General features: G+C 42.8%; 1 protein-coding gene across 1 annotated transcript in view; it reads right to left on the reverse strand.

The window, feature by feature from the left end:
- The window catches only part of LOC140493855 (SH3 and multiple ankyrin repeat domains protein 2-like), a 1358365-nt gene extending 1345796 nt beyond the window's left edge, over positions 1 to 12569 (reverse strand). The window contains exon 1 of the mRNA XM_072592836.1: positions 12370 to 12569. The gene's annotated coding sequence lies outside the window, so the exon portion shown is untranslated. The remainder of the gene's footprint in view (positions 1 to 12369) is intronic.
- Positions 12570 to 18890: the final 6321 nt, after the last annotated feature.

The following is an 18890-nucleotide window of genomic DNA, read 5'->3' on the forward strand; positions in this document are numbered from 1 at the left end:
TCTTGTATACCAAGTACTGAAGGTAAGCATGTAGATGCAGCAGGGAGTTAAGATGGCAAATGGTGTGCTGGTCTTCACAACGAGAGGATTCAAGTACAGGAGCAGGGATGCTTTACTGCAATTATATAGGGCCTTGCTAAAATCAGATCTGGAATATTGTGAACAGTTTTGGTCTCCTTATCTGGGAAAGGGTGTTCTGGCCATGAGGGAGGGTAACAAATATTTACGAGACAGATTCCTGGGACTGCTTGGGAAAGATATTCAGTTTTGGTTGCAAGGCAGTAAACAGTGTGTATGTGCATGTGTGCAAGAGAGAGAACATGCGAGAGCGCGTGTGAATGAGAGCAAGAGTGAATGAGAGAGAGAGAATGAGTGTGCAATAGAGCACGAGAAATAGAGAGAGAATGAGAATGTGAGCACGCGATACAGTGAGAGCAAGCGTAAGAAGGTGCAGGTGCTGAATCCACTACAGCTCAACTTGTCAGCATTCCAATGTTCTTTTAATTTATTATAACAGGTGCCTAAATCAGTAACTCTTGCATAAGGTGCTTATCTACACTGGTTCCCATGTATCATATTAACGTTAGGACAAGAATCATCCATATAGTTAAAAATATAGAAAGTAAGAGCTGGAGTAGGCCATTTGACCCTTCAAACCTGCTCTGCTATTCAACACGGTCATGACCGACCATCCACCTCAGTACCTTGTTTCAACTTTTGCCTCCTAACCTTTGATCCCTTTAGCTTGAAGAATGATATCTAACACCTTCTTGAAATAAAACAATTCCAATCAAAAGGAAAAAGATATTATCAAGTCTTAATAAAGAAAGGGTTGATGTAGTCCTCTTACAGGAGACAAAGAACTTGACAAAGAACACTCAAAGCTACAACAGGGTGGGTTTGGTCAGGCTTTCTTTTCATCTTTCAGCTCAAAAAGCAGGGGAATGGCCATTCTAATTCGGAAGAATCTTCCTTTCCAAATGTTAAGCCAGATAAAAGATGAGTCTGGACGGTATATATTGATCAAAGCCCTAATACATGGAGAGGAATATGGAATTTTGAGTATTTATTGTCCCTTGGCGCATCCCTTTTAAAATTTGTAATGGAAACATTCTCTAAGTTAATGGCTTTCGGGGGCCGCCATACAATTATAGGAGGGAGATTTTAACTGTATTATGGACCCAGAGATGGATAGGATACCTAGAAGCACTACGGGTGTATCTCTGAGATCTAGACAACTGGCGGATCTGAATAAGGAGCTAGGGCTAATAGATGGTGTAGAGGTGTCTCCATCCCCAGGGTAGAGACTTCACTTTCTACTCAAGTGCCATACCAGACTTGATATGCTCTTTGCCCCCTCGACCCTTCTGAATTCGATACTGTCCTGTAAAATAGGTAATATAGCTATTTCTGACCACGCCGCAGTAAATATGGAAGTCAAGACTAGGGATGATGGGATAGGCTCCCCGACATTGGCGCCTGGATCCTTTCTTATTGAAGGATAGCAAATTTATAAAATATTTTTCACAGGAATTCAAAACCTTCTGGGATATTAACTCAGGTACGGCTAGTAACCCTTCGATGATGTGGGAGACCACTAAGGCATATGCACGAGGCTTGGTCATCTCATATTGTGCATCTCGGAAAAGGCAAAAGGGAGAACAACAGCGCCTGCTCAAGGCTCGCTTGAAGGTAGCTGAGACAGCGTATGTTGACAGGCCCTCCATTACTAAGCTACAAAGGATCACAGTCCTTAAGGCAGCCTTCTTTACCACACTTACCCAAATAGCAAAGAGGGAAATATCATTTGCAAAGCAGAGACCATGTGAATATGGTGACAAGCCTGGCAGATATCTAGCGTACCTTGCCAGAAAGAAAAAGGCTTCCCAAGCCATTACGTCCATTACAGAAAGTGCTGGTGCCTTGACTTGTGCCTGTAAAAAGATCAATCCTGCCTTTAGAAAGTTCTATTTTGAACTGTACAAGTCGCAGGACTGTGAGGATAGAACTGGGAAGATGGAATCCTTCTTTAAAAATTTGGATCTTCCGGGCCGAACCTCGAAGCAGGTGTCAATCTTGAATGCCCCCCTGACAACCCAGGAAGTACTAGATGCAGTTAGGCAGCTTCAGAGTGGCAAAATGCCTGGGCCAGACGGATTCCAGGCTGAGTTCTGGAAAGAATTTATATGGGAATTGGCCGGGTCACTCATAAATATGCATAATTATTCACATATAATTATTATGTATAATTATTCACTCCCGTCTTCATTGAGAGAAGCAAATATTTCTCTCATTCTCAAGAAGGGAAAGGCGCGAGAAGATTGCTCTTCATATAGACCCATATCCTTGTTAAATGTGGATTTCAAAATTCTTTCAAAAATGTAAGCATTAAGACTGGAAATAGTCTTACCATTCATTATAAAAGAGGACCAGACAGGTTTTATAAAGGGTCGCAGATCAACTAATAATGTTAGAAGGGTCTTAAATATGATACAAGCCTGTCAACAGGGAACAATACCCGGGTTGGTTGTCTCCTTAGATGCAGAGAAGGCATTTGATCAGGTAAAATGGCCATATCTTTTCTATATACTGGAAAGGTTCAGTGTCAGAGAGGTATTGACTAAATGGGTTTCAGTATTATATAATGATCCCAAAGCTGCAGTGATCACCAATGGTCGAGGCTTGGATAGCTTTAGTGTTGGCAAGGGCTGTCACCAAAGATGTCCTCTTTCACCGTTATTATTCACGCTAGTGATTGAACCACTAGTGGAAGCTGTACGAGCTGACCCTAATATAATGGCTCCGAGGGTTGGATTGGGCAAGCACAAAATTACTCTCTATGCAGATGATGTCCTCCTTTTCTTAAGTGATCCTTTGACATCCGTGCTTGCTTAATTCAAGTGGTCAATTTATTTGATATGTTCTCAGGTTACAAAATCAATTTTATGAAATCGGAGGCCATGCCATTGGGAGGTCATGCCAGTATATCCAATTTCCTGGATGGATCTTGCTTTCCTTTTCGGTGGTTACTAGAGAGTTTTCTATACTTAGGCATCTTTATCAATCCAGTATTTGGTCAGTTGTATAAAGCCAATTTCGTACACTTACTAGAAAAAATGAGGCAGGACCTTCAACACTGGGGAGATTTCCCAATATCCGGGTTAGGCAGAGTAGCCCTAGTCAAGATAAATTTCCTACCTCGTCTTCTATATCCTAGGAAAATGCTCCCCTTGATCCTGCTGAGACGGGCGCTGCGTAAGGTCTACGGCTGGCTCGGCTCCTTTATTTGGAATCATAGACGGCCCCTTATCAAATTAGAAAAGCTGCAGCTCCCACAAGCAAGGGGAGGACTGGATTTTCCAGACTTTAGGAGGTATCAATTGAGCTCCTTATTATCTTATGTAGTTGATTGATTGTGGGTCACAAGAGAGCCAATCTGGTAAGATATTGAGACCTCCCAAGCAAAATGTCCCCTCATCAATCTTTTATTTATGGACAAGATGAGAGTTATTTTGGCTATTGTAAAAATCCTATAGTATTAAATACAATTAAAGCATGGAGGATAATGTGACAAGATGAGGGTAACCTGCAAAAGAACCTCCCCTTATACCCCCATAGTGGGAGCATCAGGATTCCAGCCAGGACTGACAGATGCTACATTTAAAACTTGGAAGTTCAGAGATATCTCCTGCTTGTGAGACCTGTTTCAATGGGGAGGTTATGATCTCCTTTGAGCAGTTGCACCAGAAGTTTGGACTGCCGAACAGGGACCTTTCTCGGTATTTTCAAATAAGAGACTTTATACAAAAGAAGATCACACTGATGGTTAATCCCTACAAATCGGATAGGAAAAGGAGAGTGCTATGGCCAATGGGGCCCCCCTCGGTTAGTACTCTTTGTCACTCACTATACAATAAGGTATCGAAGGACATGGAACGATTATATAAAACCTGGAACCAAGAATTACGGTTGGAAATGACTTGGAAGAGGGAGTCAAAGGGTGGGTCAGTAAATTTGCAGATGATACAAAGATTGGTGGAGTTGTGGATAGTGAGGAGGGCTGTTGTCGGCTGCAAAGGGACTTAGATATGATGCAGAGCTGGGCTGAGGAGTGGCAGATGGAGTTCAACCCTGTCAAGTGTGAGGTTGTCCATTTTGGAAGGACAAATAAGAATGCGGAATACAGGGTTAACGGTAGGGTTCTTAGTAAGGTAGAGGAGCAGAGGGATCTTGGGATCTATGTTCATAGCTCTTTGAAAGTTGCCACTCAGGTGGATAGAGCTTGTAAGAAGGCCTATGGTGTGTTAGCGTTCATTAGCAGAGGGATTGAATTCAAGAGTCGTGAGGTGATGTTGCAGCTGTACAGACCTTGGTAAGGCCACATTTGGAGTACTGTGTGCACTTTAGGAAAGATGTGGAAGCTTTGGAGAGGGTGCAGAGGAGATTTACCAGGATGTTGCCTGGAATGGAGAATAGGTCGTACGAGGATAGGTTGAGAATGCTGGGCCTTTTCTCATTGGAACGGCGAAGGATGAGGGGTGACTTGATAGAGGTTTATAAGATGATCAGAGGAATAAATAGAGTAGACAGTCAGAAACTTTTTCCCCGGGTACAACAGAGTGTTACAAGGGGACATAAATTTAAGGTGAAGGGTGGAAGGTATGGGGGGAGATGTTAGGGGTAGGTTCTTTACCCAGAGAGTGGTGGGGGCATGGAATGCGCTGGCTGTGGGAGTGGCAGAGTCAGAATCATTGGTGACCTTTAAGTGGCATTTGGATAGGTACATGGATAGGTGCTTAAGCTAGGACAAATGTTCGGCACAACATCGTGGGCCGAAGGGCCTGTTCTGTGCTGTATTGTTCTATGTTCTAAATCTCTTTAGAAATGTGGGAGGACATCTGGGAAAATGCCAGACAGATCTCTATCTGTAACAGAACTCAGGCTATTCAATTAAAGATACTCCACAGGGCTCACATGGCACCTGAACAACTCACAAAGTTCAAGGCAGCAGCATCCCCAATGTGTCCTAAATTAAAATAGAAGTTGGCACTCTCACGCAATGTCTATGGACATGTCATAAGATCCATAGGTATTGGGATACAGTAGTGAATGCCTTGACGAAGATCTTGGGTACGGAGATTGGATTGGATCCAGTGTCCCTGCTTTTGAGCTCTTCAGATTTCCCCTCCCTGGATGTGCATGGGAGGAAATTATTTACCATCCTCTCCTTTTGTCAAGGAAAAATATTTTAGTGAATTGGGTAGCTGAAGGCCCCCCAGGATCTTTGAATTGGCACAGGATCATCATGGAATATAGCCCCCTTGACTTCCTCACAAATATGGTGCACCAAAAAATGGAATTATTTGGTAAAATATGGCAGCCCTTTTTGAACTATATCGTCACAGATATCTCGGCCATACTGTTCAGGGCTTTTGTTTAGCTGTGGGAATGGTTCTGGCTGGCCCCAGGGCCCCCCCAAGAGGAGGAATCCTGTATAAATACGGGTTTTATTATGACTTGATGTAAATCTATTTTGAGCATGTATCGAGTTATTTAATTACTTTGTTGTTTACTGTTAGCAATGTATGATATCCTATTTTATATTATGTTTTGGTTGTTTGTAGAATAGATTAGCACTGCTGCCTCACAGCGCCAGAGACCAGGGTTCAATTCCCACCTCAAGCGACTGTCTGTGTGGAGTTTTCACATTCTCCCCATGTGTCTGCGTGGGTTTCCTTCGGGTGCTCCGGTTTCCTCCCACAGTCCAAAAATGTGCAGGTTAGGTAAATTGGCCAAGGTAAATTGCCCGTAGTGTTAGATGAAAGGGTAAATATAGGGGAATGGGTCTAGGCGGGTTGCGCTTCGGCGGGTCGGTGTGGACTTGTTGGGCCGAAGGGCCTGTTTCCACACTGTAAGTAATCTAATCTAATCTAATCTAATTAGTAGTTAGTTGGGTTTCTTTTTCCCCTTTGTTTTGTTTTGTTACTATTTTTATTTATTTAATTTCATATTGGTGCTTATACTTGTTTATATTACTTTTGTAATTCTGTACAAAAATCTTTAAAATGTTCTATTTTTCTATAAAAAAAATACCTACTAAATAAAAGGTGTATGCTGTGTTGGCTTTTATTAGCAGGAACGCTGAGTTTAAGAGCCGCAAGGTTATGCTGCAGCTCTATACAGCCCTGGTTAGACCACACTTGGAATATTGTATCCAGTTCTGGTCGCCTCATTACAGGATGGATGTGGAAGCTTTAGAGAGGGTGCAGAGGAGATTTACCAGGATGCTGCCTGGACTGGAGGGTGTGTCTTATGAAGAAAGGTTGAGAGAGCTGGGGCTTTTCTCATTGGAGCAAAGAAGGATGAGAGGTGACTTGATAGAGGTGTACAAGAGGATGAGAGGCATAGAGAGAGTGGATAGACAGAGACTTTTTCCCAGGATGGAAATGTATATCATGAGGGCATATCATTTTAAGGTAATTGGAGGAAGGCTTAGTGGAGATGTCAGAGGTAGGTTCTTTATTCAGACAGTGGTGGGTGTGTGGAATGCACTGCCAGTGGTAGTAGAGTCAGATACATTAGGGACATTTAAGTGACTCTTGGATAGGCACAAGGATGATATTAAAGTGTAAAGTGTAGAGTTTGTAGTTTAGTTTGATCTTAGATTAGGATAAAGGGTCGGCATAACATTGAGAGCCAAAGGGCCTGTACTGTGCTATACTGTTTAATGTTCTAATAATTCCTTTTATTTAAAATTTCAGAAATAGTGTTAGACCTATTTCTCTCTCCCTTAAACTGAATAGAAAATTCAGTCATATTATGACTGTTATTACCTAGCAGCAGCTTCACCAGGAGACCATTAGTTAATGCTATTACACCACACATTACTATGTTGAGTATAACCAGTCCTCTGGTTGGCGCCAGAATATGCCATTGTAAGAACCAATACAGAAAAGTCAGTTGTAGAAAATCATGGTTGGAACCTACTTAGAGTACTGTGAGTAGATTTGAGCATCACACCTTAGGAAGGAGATATTAAAGTACAATGTAGGTTTACAAGACTGACATCTGGAATTCAGGCATTAAGTTATGAGAAGAGATTATACAATAAGGCCTGTTTTCTCCAAAATTTAAAAGGTTAAGGAGTGATCTGATTGGAGTTTTCAATATTAATAGGAAATGACAGAGTACATAAAAATAAATTGTTTCCACTGTTTGGGGATTCTAGAATTAAAGACAGAGCCTGAGAATTAGGGCCAGACTGTTCAGGAGAGATGTAAGGAAGCACTTCCACACACAAAGTGGAACTCTCTTCCACAGCAACAGTGGATGCTAGATCAGTTGTTAATTTTAAACCAGAGATAGATAAAGTATTAAGGGATATGGGCCAAATGCAGGTATTTGGATATAGGCCACAGATCAGCCATGATCTCATTGAATAGTGGAACAGACTTGAGGACTCCTGTTCCTATATTCCTAAAACATTCTGTGAGATCATCACCCTGGCTACCTTTTTCCTTCAGACTTTTCCAGAAAAGATATAGACTAAAATCTGCTATGATTATTGCTGTGTCTTTTTGATAAGCTCTTATTATTTCTTCCTATTATTTCCACACTATGGTGTGGTTATTTTTAGGTACTCCCACAAATGACTTTTTCCCTTTATCATTTCTTATTTCTGCCCAAACTGTTCTCACAGCTTAGTTTCCTGAATTTAGATCATTTCTCTCTATTGTACAAATACCATCAATAACTAACAAAGCCACCCCTCCATCTTTTCTTCCTTTCTTGGCATTCTTAAATATCAAGAATCAAGTTCTAATCTCATTTCATCCTGCAACCATCTTGAGGCTAATACGTTACGTATTTCAGCTCAGACCTATCAGCTGATCGCTGCTAACATTTCCTTGAACAAAACGGAGATGAGCTGAATATGTCTCCATGGAAACCGGACCAATGGCTAGATCCAAGGAACAAGGAAAATTTACAGCCCAAGAACAGGCCCTTCAGCCTCCAAGTCCGAGCCAAAACAAATCTGCTGTCTAAACCTGTCGCCCAATTCCTAAGCATCTGTATTCCTCTGCTCCCACCCACTCATGCATCTGACCAGACGCATCTTAAATTAATCTACCATGCCTGCCTCTACCTGCTTCTGTTGGCAACGCGTTCCAGACAACCACCACCCTCTGCGTAAAGTACTTGCCATGTGTACCTCCTTTAAACTTTTCACCTCTCACCTTGAACATGTGACCTCTCGTTATTGAATCCTTCACCCTGAGAAAAAGCTTATCTCACAGGAACATATCTCTCCTGAACTCTAACCAACCTCTCTTTAAAAGTCTCCCACATACCGATTGTGGATTTCCCTCAAACAGCTGCTCCCGATCCACATTCCCCAGCTCCTGCCCAATTGTGGTATAGTTGGCCTTCCCCCAGTTTAGCTCTTCCTTTAGGACACTCTCGTCTTTGACCATGAGTATTCTAAAACTAATGGAATTGTGATCACTGTTCCCAAAGTAATCCGCCAAAGCAATTCAGTTATGTTCTCACCTACTCCAATAGCCTTTCACCTTCTTCCTTAATAAGAATTTATCTGGCTCTCTCTTAAACAGATACTGCTTCTACCAGCTTTTGAGGCAGCAAATTCCAAAGACCCATCAGCCTCTGAAAAAAATTATCTTCATTTCTGTTTTAAATGACTAACCTCTTGACTTTTAAACAGTAGCCTCTCATTCTAAATTCTCCCACAAGATGAAACATCCTCTCCATGTCCTGCCTGTCAAGACCGTTTAGGATCCTGTATGATTCAATCAAGTCACCGCTTTTGTCTTGCAAACTCCAGTGGATACAAAACTAGTCTGGCTAACCTTTCCTCACAAGACAATTTGCTCCATTCCAGGGATTAGTCTGGGTAAACTTGTCCTGTGTGCAACACATTTATATCCTTCCTCAGAAAGTGTAATCAATATTGCACACAGTATTCCACAGTATGAGCAAGTTTTCAGAAAGCTATTTATAAGGTCCCACACAAAAGTTTAACAAACAAATTTAAGAGAATTACTTGAATGCTTAATTGTCAATGTTTTGTTTTGTAATGATTCAATAGTTTTGTTCATTAAAGAAACATATTTGATGGATCCTCATGTTCTAAGTTTAATCTAGAGAAAGACAGAGACATTACATCAATGATGTGTTTCCAACAGTGATCGTGTCTTTTACTTACAGTGATTAAACAGGCACCATCTCCACCCTCTCTCTCTCACCACACTTTCCCATGGGTTCTACAGAGGGGTGTACCCTAAACCCCACTTCCCCAGATAATCTCTCCAACATTATCCTATACAGGGTAAAGGTGGAAACTGTCAAAACATTGCAGTAAAAAGTTGTGTGTGCGCACGCGCGATATTGGGAGACTTACCTCACAAAGGCAATAGCAGCAGCTACTGGGGCGGGCAGGTTGGACGGGATTGATTGGGGGTGGGAGTTGGTGTTGGGCGGGGGACGGTGTTGGACCGGGTGGGGGTGGGGGTGGGGGCAGGGGCTCATGTGTGGTGAGCTGCTGCCTAGTCTCCTGAATGGGGAGCAGACTTAAAAAAACTCCGAGCCCCAGCTGCGGAGAGTCTAGTGGGAGGCAAAGGGAGGGTGTAGTTGAGTGTCCAAGACACAAGGGGCTACAGTCTCAGAAACACAAAAGACCATTTTGGACTGAGTTGTTAAATTTCTTCACTCAGAAGGTGATGACTCTGTAATTCTCTACATCAGAAGGCGGCATGGGTGATATCCCTGAGATGTTTAAGATAAAAAACAGATTTTCAAGAAGCATGGAGAGAGTGTGGAAAAACAGCACTGAGACAGAGGATTGGCATTGATCATGTTAAATGGTGAATCTGGCTGCTGTTAATGTACACTTAGTATTCCAAGTCTGTTACCCATGGTGACAATGATGCATAGTCAATGATTAAACATAACAACCTGCCTCTCCCAACTTGTAGTTATATAGCATCTAAAACATAGTAAAATGCTATTTACAGTGCATTCACAACAGTGTCACGAACAAAATTTTCTACAGTGCCCTATTAGGAGATTTAGGATGGCTGGCCAAAATTTTGTTCAACGAGACAAGTTTATAGGAGCATCTCAAAGTGGGAAGTAGAGGTAGAGTGATGGAAAGGTTTGGGACAGAATACCAGGTCTTAGGGCCCAAAGTACTGATGGTGTAGTTACCAATGCTGAAGTAATAAAAATGAGGGATATCAAGAAGCCAAAAACAGGAGTATAAAGATCTCATAATCAGGGTCACGTAACCTCAGAGGGTCAGAGACTGAGTCATAGAGATGTACAGCTCAGAAACAGACCCTTCAGTCAAACCCATCCATGCCGGCCAGATATCCTAAATTAATCTAGTCCCACCTGCCAGCACCCGGCCCATATCCCTCCAAACCCTTCCTATCCATATACCCATCCAAATGCCTCTTAAATGTTGCAATTGTAACAGCCTCCACCACATCCTCTGGCAGCTCATTCCATACACGTACCACCCTGTGTGTGAAAAAGTTGCCTCGTAAGTCTCTTTTATATCTTTCCCCTCTCACCCTAAACCAATGCCCTCTAGTTCTGGACCCCCCTGACCCCAGGGAAAAAAAACTTTGTCTTTTTATCCTAACCATACCCCTCATGATTTTATAAACTCTGTAAGATCACCCCCTCAACCTCCATGCTCCAGGGAAAACAGCCCCATCCTGTTCAGCCTCTCCCTGTAGCTCAAATCCTCCAACCCTGGCAACATCCTTGTAAATCCTTTCTGAACCCTTTCAAGTTTCACAACATCTTTCCGATAGGAAGGAGACCAGAATTGCACACAATATTCCAAAAGTGGCCTAACCAATTTCCTGTACAGCCGCAACATGACCTCCCAACTCCTGTACTCAATACGAGCAGAAGTAGGCCATATGGCCCTTATGCCTTCACCACCATACATTAAGATTACCAGTTATATGATTTTTGTCTCAACTTCTTTTTCCCAACTACCCAATACCCAGAGTTCCTTGTCATTCAAAAATCTATGTATCTCTGCCTTTGAAATGTTCAATGACTCTGCTCTCAGAGCAACAGAATTCAACAAAATTGTGACCCACTGCTGAGAAAAAAATTATCACCATCATAAATTGGAAACATATTAATTCTAGACTGTCATACCAGAGAGTCATCCCTCCAACATTCATCCTGTTAAATTCCCTCTCAATATTACATTATTTTAAAAATAAGATCATCTCTCATTCTTCCAAACTGCAACAAATACAATCCTCACAACACTAGCCCCTCATTGCAGGAATCAGTTGAATTAACTTTCTCCGAACTGCTTCCAATGCAACGATATCATTTGTTCAATAAGATCCACATGCACGTAGTTAAATACGAGACTGTGGGGATGGAGCAGGTGACATGAGGGTTATAAAGCCTGATTTACATACTGAGAATTTCAAAACAACATAATTTTGGTCAATTGATTTGACAAGTGTATTTCCAAGATTACAATATCAAATATTTGCGACAGATTATAACAAAGTACACATGTATTTAAAGAGTACCCTTATCACATTGAAACTGTTCAAAGGGCTTCATGCACTGGTGAAACAATTTCTCAGCAATAACAGCTCAATGAGGCTCCCACTGCCAACTCGAAAAGGTATTATTTAAATCAACCTTGTTAGGTCATGCCACTAGGACAGGTAGGACTTGAACCTAGGTGCCCTGGCCTAGAGGCAGAGACACTGTCACTGTTCCAGCCTCTCCTCTCCGCTGGCTCCAGGACCCTGACCTCGGTGCGCGCCTATTCCTTGAGAGAAACTTTCTTTGAGCGCCTCCTGCTGGGGATTTGTGCTAAAATGAAACTTGAGCAAAATGTCAAACAAGAAACATTTTGGAAAATCGTACAATTTGCAATACATCCCGCGATGGGAAATAATCTGTTAGCGTTCCCGTGAAAACCAACGGATAATTGATCACAAAACAATGTGATGATGGGAAATCAGGAAGAAACTGCAGTTAAACAAATGGAAGCCCCCAATTAAAAACTTTGTGAGAGATTGAGATCCTGGCCGGGCACCTTCCACTGCCTTGATCCTGAGGAACAGCATATTATCATTTGACAAGAGTTAGCTCTGCGAATGCAGAGGCGATTGGCTGCAGGTTTCTCAATGTGCTGGAACTTTTCCTCCAATGGGTCTAGTTCCAGTGGCTGGTCAAACCCGGAGCAGTTGGCAGCTGAGTCTCAGGAGAATCCCTCACTGCTTCCCTTTGACATAGTGAATCCTCAACGTGGAAAAGAGAAGGTTCTGTCAGGGCACAGTGTTACCGTCCCACACTTACCCAGTGAGTGCTCCACGCTCCGAGCTCTGTCTCCAGCTTTAATCCACCTGCAATTCCCGAGCTCCGGCCGCTCTCACCTCCCTCCGGGAGCACTCTAACCCCGACGGGAGGAGGGTTCGGGCCACAAACACAGACCCTCAACCCCTATCGTCCCCGCCGGCTCTGGGCAGGGGGAGAGAACAGGAAGCCTGTGCTGGCTTTCCCCAGCTGCCTACCACAGGCATCCTACACTGCTCCTCACCTGGAACCGAGCCACCTCCCTGCACAAAGGCAGCGCTGTGTAACCCTCTGTGTGCCGGAGTCAAACTGTTCCAGCAGGACACGGGGAGGCAGGACAGAGGGAGTGATGGCACGGGGAGAGAGCCCCTCTGCCCCCTGCCCCCATGTCACCACCCCTCCCCTCTCCATTGGGAGCACCTTCGGAAACATGGAGCTTGCTGTGGGATGGGATGGGGAAAGCCCCCCTTTTCGGTGTTGATGAGGAGGAACATTGTCCGTGTTCACTTTCTCTAACACAGCCGCATGGAGATACACCACCCACCTCTCCCAAGACACAAGGCAGCACCATCCTGGATCTTCCATTTGATGAGAACCTCTCACCCCTTCCTCTCTCCTCATCCCAATCCCCTCTTCTCACCCCCCAAACCCCCTTACCCCTGTCCTCTCTCCTCAACCCACTTGCCACTCCTCACCATTCCTCCCTCCTCACCCCCAGTCCCCTCTCCTCACCATCCCTCTCCCCTCCCTTCAACCCCTTTCCCTCCCCAACCCCCACCCTCTTCCATCTCCTCACTCCAAACCCCTCCCCACCTTCTCCGCCACTTTCACCCCCTCCCCTCTTTATCCCTCTCTTCACCCCCTTCCCCCTCCCCTTTCTTGCCCTGTCTCTTCTCTCTTCCCTCTGCTCTCTCCCCCTTCCCCCATTCATGTTTGGTTCATGTTTGGAAAGGACTATGGGACAAAGCAGGAGAATGGAGCTGAGAAACTTGTTATGGACCAGGCCAGACCCCCTCAAAACATCTCAAGAAGGTAGCCCACACCCTAGCGTTGCTCGTTGTTTTAAACCAGTGTAACGTGGACATTCCAGGAGGGAATGCAGTTGGTGAAATCATGGACTTTTAAACAAAACAGAATTTATTTACAAAATTACTCAATTAAACACAAACAAAAGAGAACAGAATACCAAATAACTTAACCTATCCAAAAACCAAACCAAACCAGAGAAAAGCTGAGCTTGGAGAACTGGCCATTCCCTTTTCATTTTACAAGTGTGCTTTTTTAACTTGAAAGCCGTCTATCTGAGGCAGTATGTGTTAGCTATAATCAAACTGGCCTGAAACCCTTCAACCCCAGACGTCAGAGAATTGTTGCTTTTATGACCTCACTGAAAAAAAACAAGGACAACATTACCTTGTTAAAGGAGCAGCATCATCAGAAACCTATCAGCCACGACTGAAAGGCAGAGTAGACTCTAATTATTGCTTTTATGATGTATGGTCTTACTAATGGATAAAAACCAAACTATTTCCCTTCATTTAGTGCTCTTCAAATCCCACAGACATTGCAAATGGTTTTGAACTAATTAAATATTTTTGCTTTGTAACTGCACATAATTTGGTCCTTTAGTAATGTTGAGAGATAGATATTAATCAAGATGTCTATGACAACTTTGCTGCCACCTTCAAATAGCATCTCAGGATCTGTCAGGTTTGACTGTGAATGTTTAACTGTTATACCTCAGGCAAAGACTAACACCTCAGACATTACTTTGTGCACCACATGCTAGTGAGCCTAGGTATTGGAAGATGGTACAGTTAAAAACATAGCTAAAGGGCTGGTGTAGAAGGGAGGGCTTCAGGTACGTGGGTCATTGGGATCTCTTCCAGGGCAGGTGCCCTGTACAAGAAAGACAAGTTCCATCTAGACTGCACCAATATCCTGGCAAGGAGGTTTGCTAATGCCACTCGATATGGTTTAAACTGGCGTGGCAAAAGGTTGGGAACCAGAGGAATAGGTCAGCAGGTGAAATAACCATATAACTATAACATTGTAGTCACTACAGAGACTTGGTTGTGAGGGGGTCAAGATTGGCAGCTTAATGTTCCAGGATTTAGAGGTTTCAGACAAAAGAGAATGATGTAAAAGAGGTGGAGGAATTACATCACTGATTAGAGAGAATATCACAGATATACTGAGGAACGACACATTGGAACGCTCATCTGAGGTCATATGGGCAGTTTTTAGCAAGCGGTCAAAAAACATGCTGGGGACCTAGAGCAGCAACTACAGCAAAAAGAGACTCCATGTTTCAACAGACGTCTTACTTGATCTTTCTCTCTGTAAACTCCTGCCTGTAAGAACCTGTATTTGAATTTACCTTTTTGCCAAGGAGTGTGTTTATGGGATATTGCAGTGATTGGAACAGCTTCATTAAGTCGCGGTATCATGTTGGTTGGGTTATCCAATAAGTTAAGTTATTCTAAATTCTGTTTTCTTTTGTTCGTGTTTCATCTGTAATGTTTAAATACATTCTGTTTTGTTTAAAACTGAGTGGTTTGACCAGCTGCCTCATTCTTGGAATCTGGCATTAAAAAAATGAAAGTTAGAGTCTGGGCTACCTTCTTAATATATTTTGAGAGGGTCTGGCCTAGTCCATAACAATAAATCAAATCAAATCAGTTTGGCTTCATCAGCAAGTTTGTGAATATTATAAATTATCCCATATCCAAATTATTTGTACAGATCATGAACAGTTGTGGACCAAGCAGTGTCCCGTTTACAACCCCACAACTAAAAGCCTACGATCTGGAGAATGATCTATTTATTCCTATTTTCTGCTTTGCTTTGACTATTTACAAATCTTAATTCTTACGAGTGTATTTCTCACCCCTTCTTCCTGTTCCATTGTGTTCTAATTTTTATGTACTAACCTACTGAGTAGGACATCCTCCAAAACTCCTGAAAATCTAAATGCACCACATCCACTGGTTCTCCTTTGTGAACACTACAAGTAACACCCTCAAAAAACACTAATAACTTTACCAAACATGATTTCCCTTTCAGAAATCCATGTTGACTCTGCCAAATTTTGTCAATCTTCTCTAAATGACCAGTTAACAAATTCTCAATAATAGATCCTAAAATGTTCACTATTATTGACATTGAACTAACAGGTCAGTAATTTGTCAACCTTCCCTGCTTTTCTTTCATTCTTTTGTTGGGCTGGCATGGTGGCTCAGTGGTTAACACAATTACTTCACAGCACCAAGGTCCCCGGTCCAATTCCAGCCTCAGGTAACTGTCCGTGTGGCATTTGCACATTCTCTCTGTGTGGGTTTCCTCTCACAGTCCAAAGATGAATTGGTTGTGCTGAATTGCCCATAGCGTTGGGGTGCATTAGTCAGAGGGGGATGGGTTATCTTCGGAGGGTCAGTGTGGACTTGTTGGGCCTAAGCCCCTGTTTCCACACTGCAGGGATTTTAAAAAGATACTTAAGTTAAATTTGCTATTTTACAGTCAGCAAGAGCTTTTCCAGAAATATGAAAGATAATTAAACCTGCATCTGTTGTCTCTATAGTCACAACAGATATAGTAGAATCTTTTCAACATTCTAGGATGTTGATCAGGAGATCAGGAGATATATTAACCCTCAATCTAGCTAATTTTCCAAGTACCATCTCTTTAGTGTTCTTTTTTAGTTCCTCTGTTACACATGTCCCTTGGTCACCTTCTATTTCTTGAAGTTTCGTTTATATTCTTTCATGAAAACCAATGCAACGGATGTTCTGAATGAAAACAGAAGCAACTGCAGATGCTGTAAATCAGAAACAAAAACAGAAATTGCTGGAAAGGCTCAGCAGGTCTGGTAGCATTTGTGGAAAGAAATCAGAACTAACATTTTGAGTTGAGTGACCCTTCCCTAGAATGATGTTCCATATGACCGGAGAGTCCAGAACCAGGGAGTCACAGTTTAAGGATACTGGTTAGGCCATTTAAGACTGAGATTAGGACAAATTTCTTCACACGGAGAGTGGTGAACCTGTGGAATTCTCTGCCACTGAAAACAATTGAGGCCAAAATATTCAAAGTTTTCAAGAACAATTTTGATTATTGTTGTTCAGGCTAAAGGGATGAAGGGGATGGGTAGGAACAGGGCCTTGAGTTGAATGATCACCTCCTGTTGTGTTGAATAACTCAGTGAAAAGGGTAGTCCTAATCCTACGAAGATACTAGCTATACATCTTGGACAGGTCCCACATGCTCTAGAATTCTAAACCCTCCCTCTTGCATCAGTGTTCAATCACTCATGCTTCTGCTCACCTGCACACAGGACAAGAACTAACGTTGAGATGACTGAAATCCGCTTTCAGGACCTCAACCCCCTTCCTACTGTTAACATAGAGCATAGAACATTACAATGCAGCACAGGCCCTTCAGCCCTCGATGCTGCGCTGACCTGTGGAACCAATCTGAAGCCCATCTATCCTACACTATTCCATTCTCATCCATATATCGATCCAATGACCGTTTAAACGCCCTTAAAGTTGGTGAGTCTACTGCTGTTGCAGGCAGTGTGTTCCACACCCTTACTACTCTGAGTAAAGAAACTACGTCTGACATCTGTCTTATATCTATCACCCCTCAATTTAAAGCTATGTCCCCTCGTGCTAGCCATCACCATCTGAGGAAAAAGGCTCACACAATCCACCCTATCTAACCCTCTGATTATCTTATATGACTCTATTAAGTCACCTCTCAACTTTCTTCTCTCTAACAAAAACAACCTCAAGTCCCCCAGCCTTTCCTCATAAGACCTTCCCTCATTCTTGTAAATCTCCTCTGAATTTTTCCAAAGCTTCCACATCCTTCTTATAATGCAATGACCAGAACTGTACGCAATACTCCAAGTGTAGCCACACCAGAGTTGTGTACAGCTGCAGCGTGACATCATGGCTCCGAAACTCAATCCCTCTGCCAATAAAAACTAACACACCATATGCCTTCTTAACAACCTTCTCAACCTGGGTGGCAACTTTCAGGGATCTATGTTCATGGACACTGAGATTTCTCTGCTCATCTACACTACCAAGAATCTTGCCATTAACCCAGTACTCTGTATTCCTGTTGCTCCTTCCAAAGTGAATCAGCTCACACTTTTCTGCATTATACTGTATTTGCCACCTCTCAGCCCAGCTCTGCAGCTTATCTATGTCCCTCTGGCACCTACAACATCCTTCAGCACTATCCACAACTCCTCCGACCTTAGTGTCATCCGCAAATTTACTAACCCGTCCTTCTATGCTCTCACCCAGGTCATTTATAAAAATGACAAACAGCAGTGGACCCAAAAACAGATCGTTGTGGTACACCACTAGTAACTGAACTCCAGGATGAACATTTCCCATCAACCACCACCCTCTGTCTTCTTTCAGCTAGCCAATTTCTGATACAAACCGCTAAATCACCCTCAATCCCATGCCTCCGTATTTTCAGCAATAGCCTATCATGAGAAACTTTATCAAATGCCTTACTGAAATCCATATACACCACATCAACTGCTTTACCCTCATCCACCTGTTTCGTCACCTTCAAAGAAAACAATAAGGTTTGTGAGGCACAACCTACCCTTCACAAAGCCGTGTTGACTATCCCTAATCAACTTATTCCTCTCTAGATGATTATAATTTCTATCTCGCATAATCTTTTCCAACACTTTATTCACAACCAAAGTAAAGCTCACTGGTCTATGATTACCAGGGTTGTCTCTACTCCCCTTCTTGAACAAGATGCAGTAATAGCAATCCAAACTAATTCAGACTCACAAATACCGGATTCGTAACACAATGAAATCAAAACATTTGATGGCCCACACAATTTCTCAATTTTTCCTAACCAGACATTACAAATAACCAATCTTGGACATCATGTGTCATTTGCTCGTAAGTAGGAGGATAGAGCAGATGAATGTGTGGCTGAGAAGCTGCTGCAGGGAGCAGGAATTCACATTTTTGAACCATTGGGATCTCTTCTGGAGTAGAAGGGACCTGTATAACAGGGATGGGTTCACCTGAATTGGTAGGGGACAAGTATACTGGTGGAGATATTTACTAGATCTGCTACAGAGGAGTAAGTGGAGCTGAGTCCATGAAAAGATCAGCCATGATCTTATTGAATGGCAGAGCAGGCTCAAAGGGCCGGATGACATACTCCTGCTCCATGTTCTTACATTCTTTTATCATATCCATTACTGTAACATAGCTCAGGGATGGATAGGATTGGCAGCTTAATGTTCCAGAGTACAGATACTACTGGAAGGATAGGAAGAGGGGATAAGAGAATGGGGAGTGACATTTTTGGTAAATGATAACATTACAGCTGTACTCAGGGAGGATATTCCTGAGGGAATGTCCAATAAAGTTATATGGATGGAACTGAGAAATAAAGGGATGATCACCTTATTGGGATTGTACCATAGGCCCCTCCAAGAGTCAGCGGGAAATTGAGAAGCAAATTTGTGAGGA

Source organism: Chiloscyllium punctatum, chromosome 22 (assembly GCF_047496795.1).
Source record: "Chiloscyllium punctatum isolate Juve2018m chromosome 22, sChiPun1.3, whole genome shotgun sequence".
Lineage (NCBI taxonomy): Eukaryota > Metazoa > Chordata > Chondrichthyes > Orectolobiformes > Hemiscylliidae > Chiloscyllium > Chiloscyllium punctatum.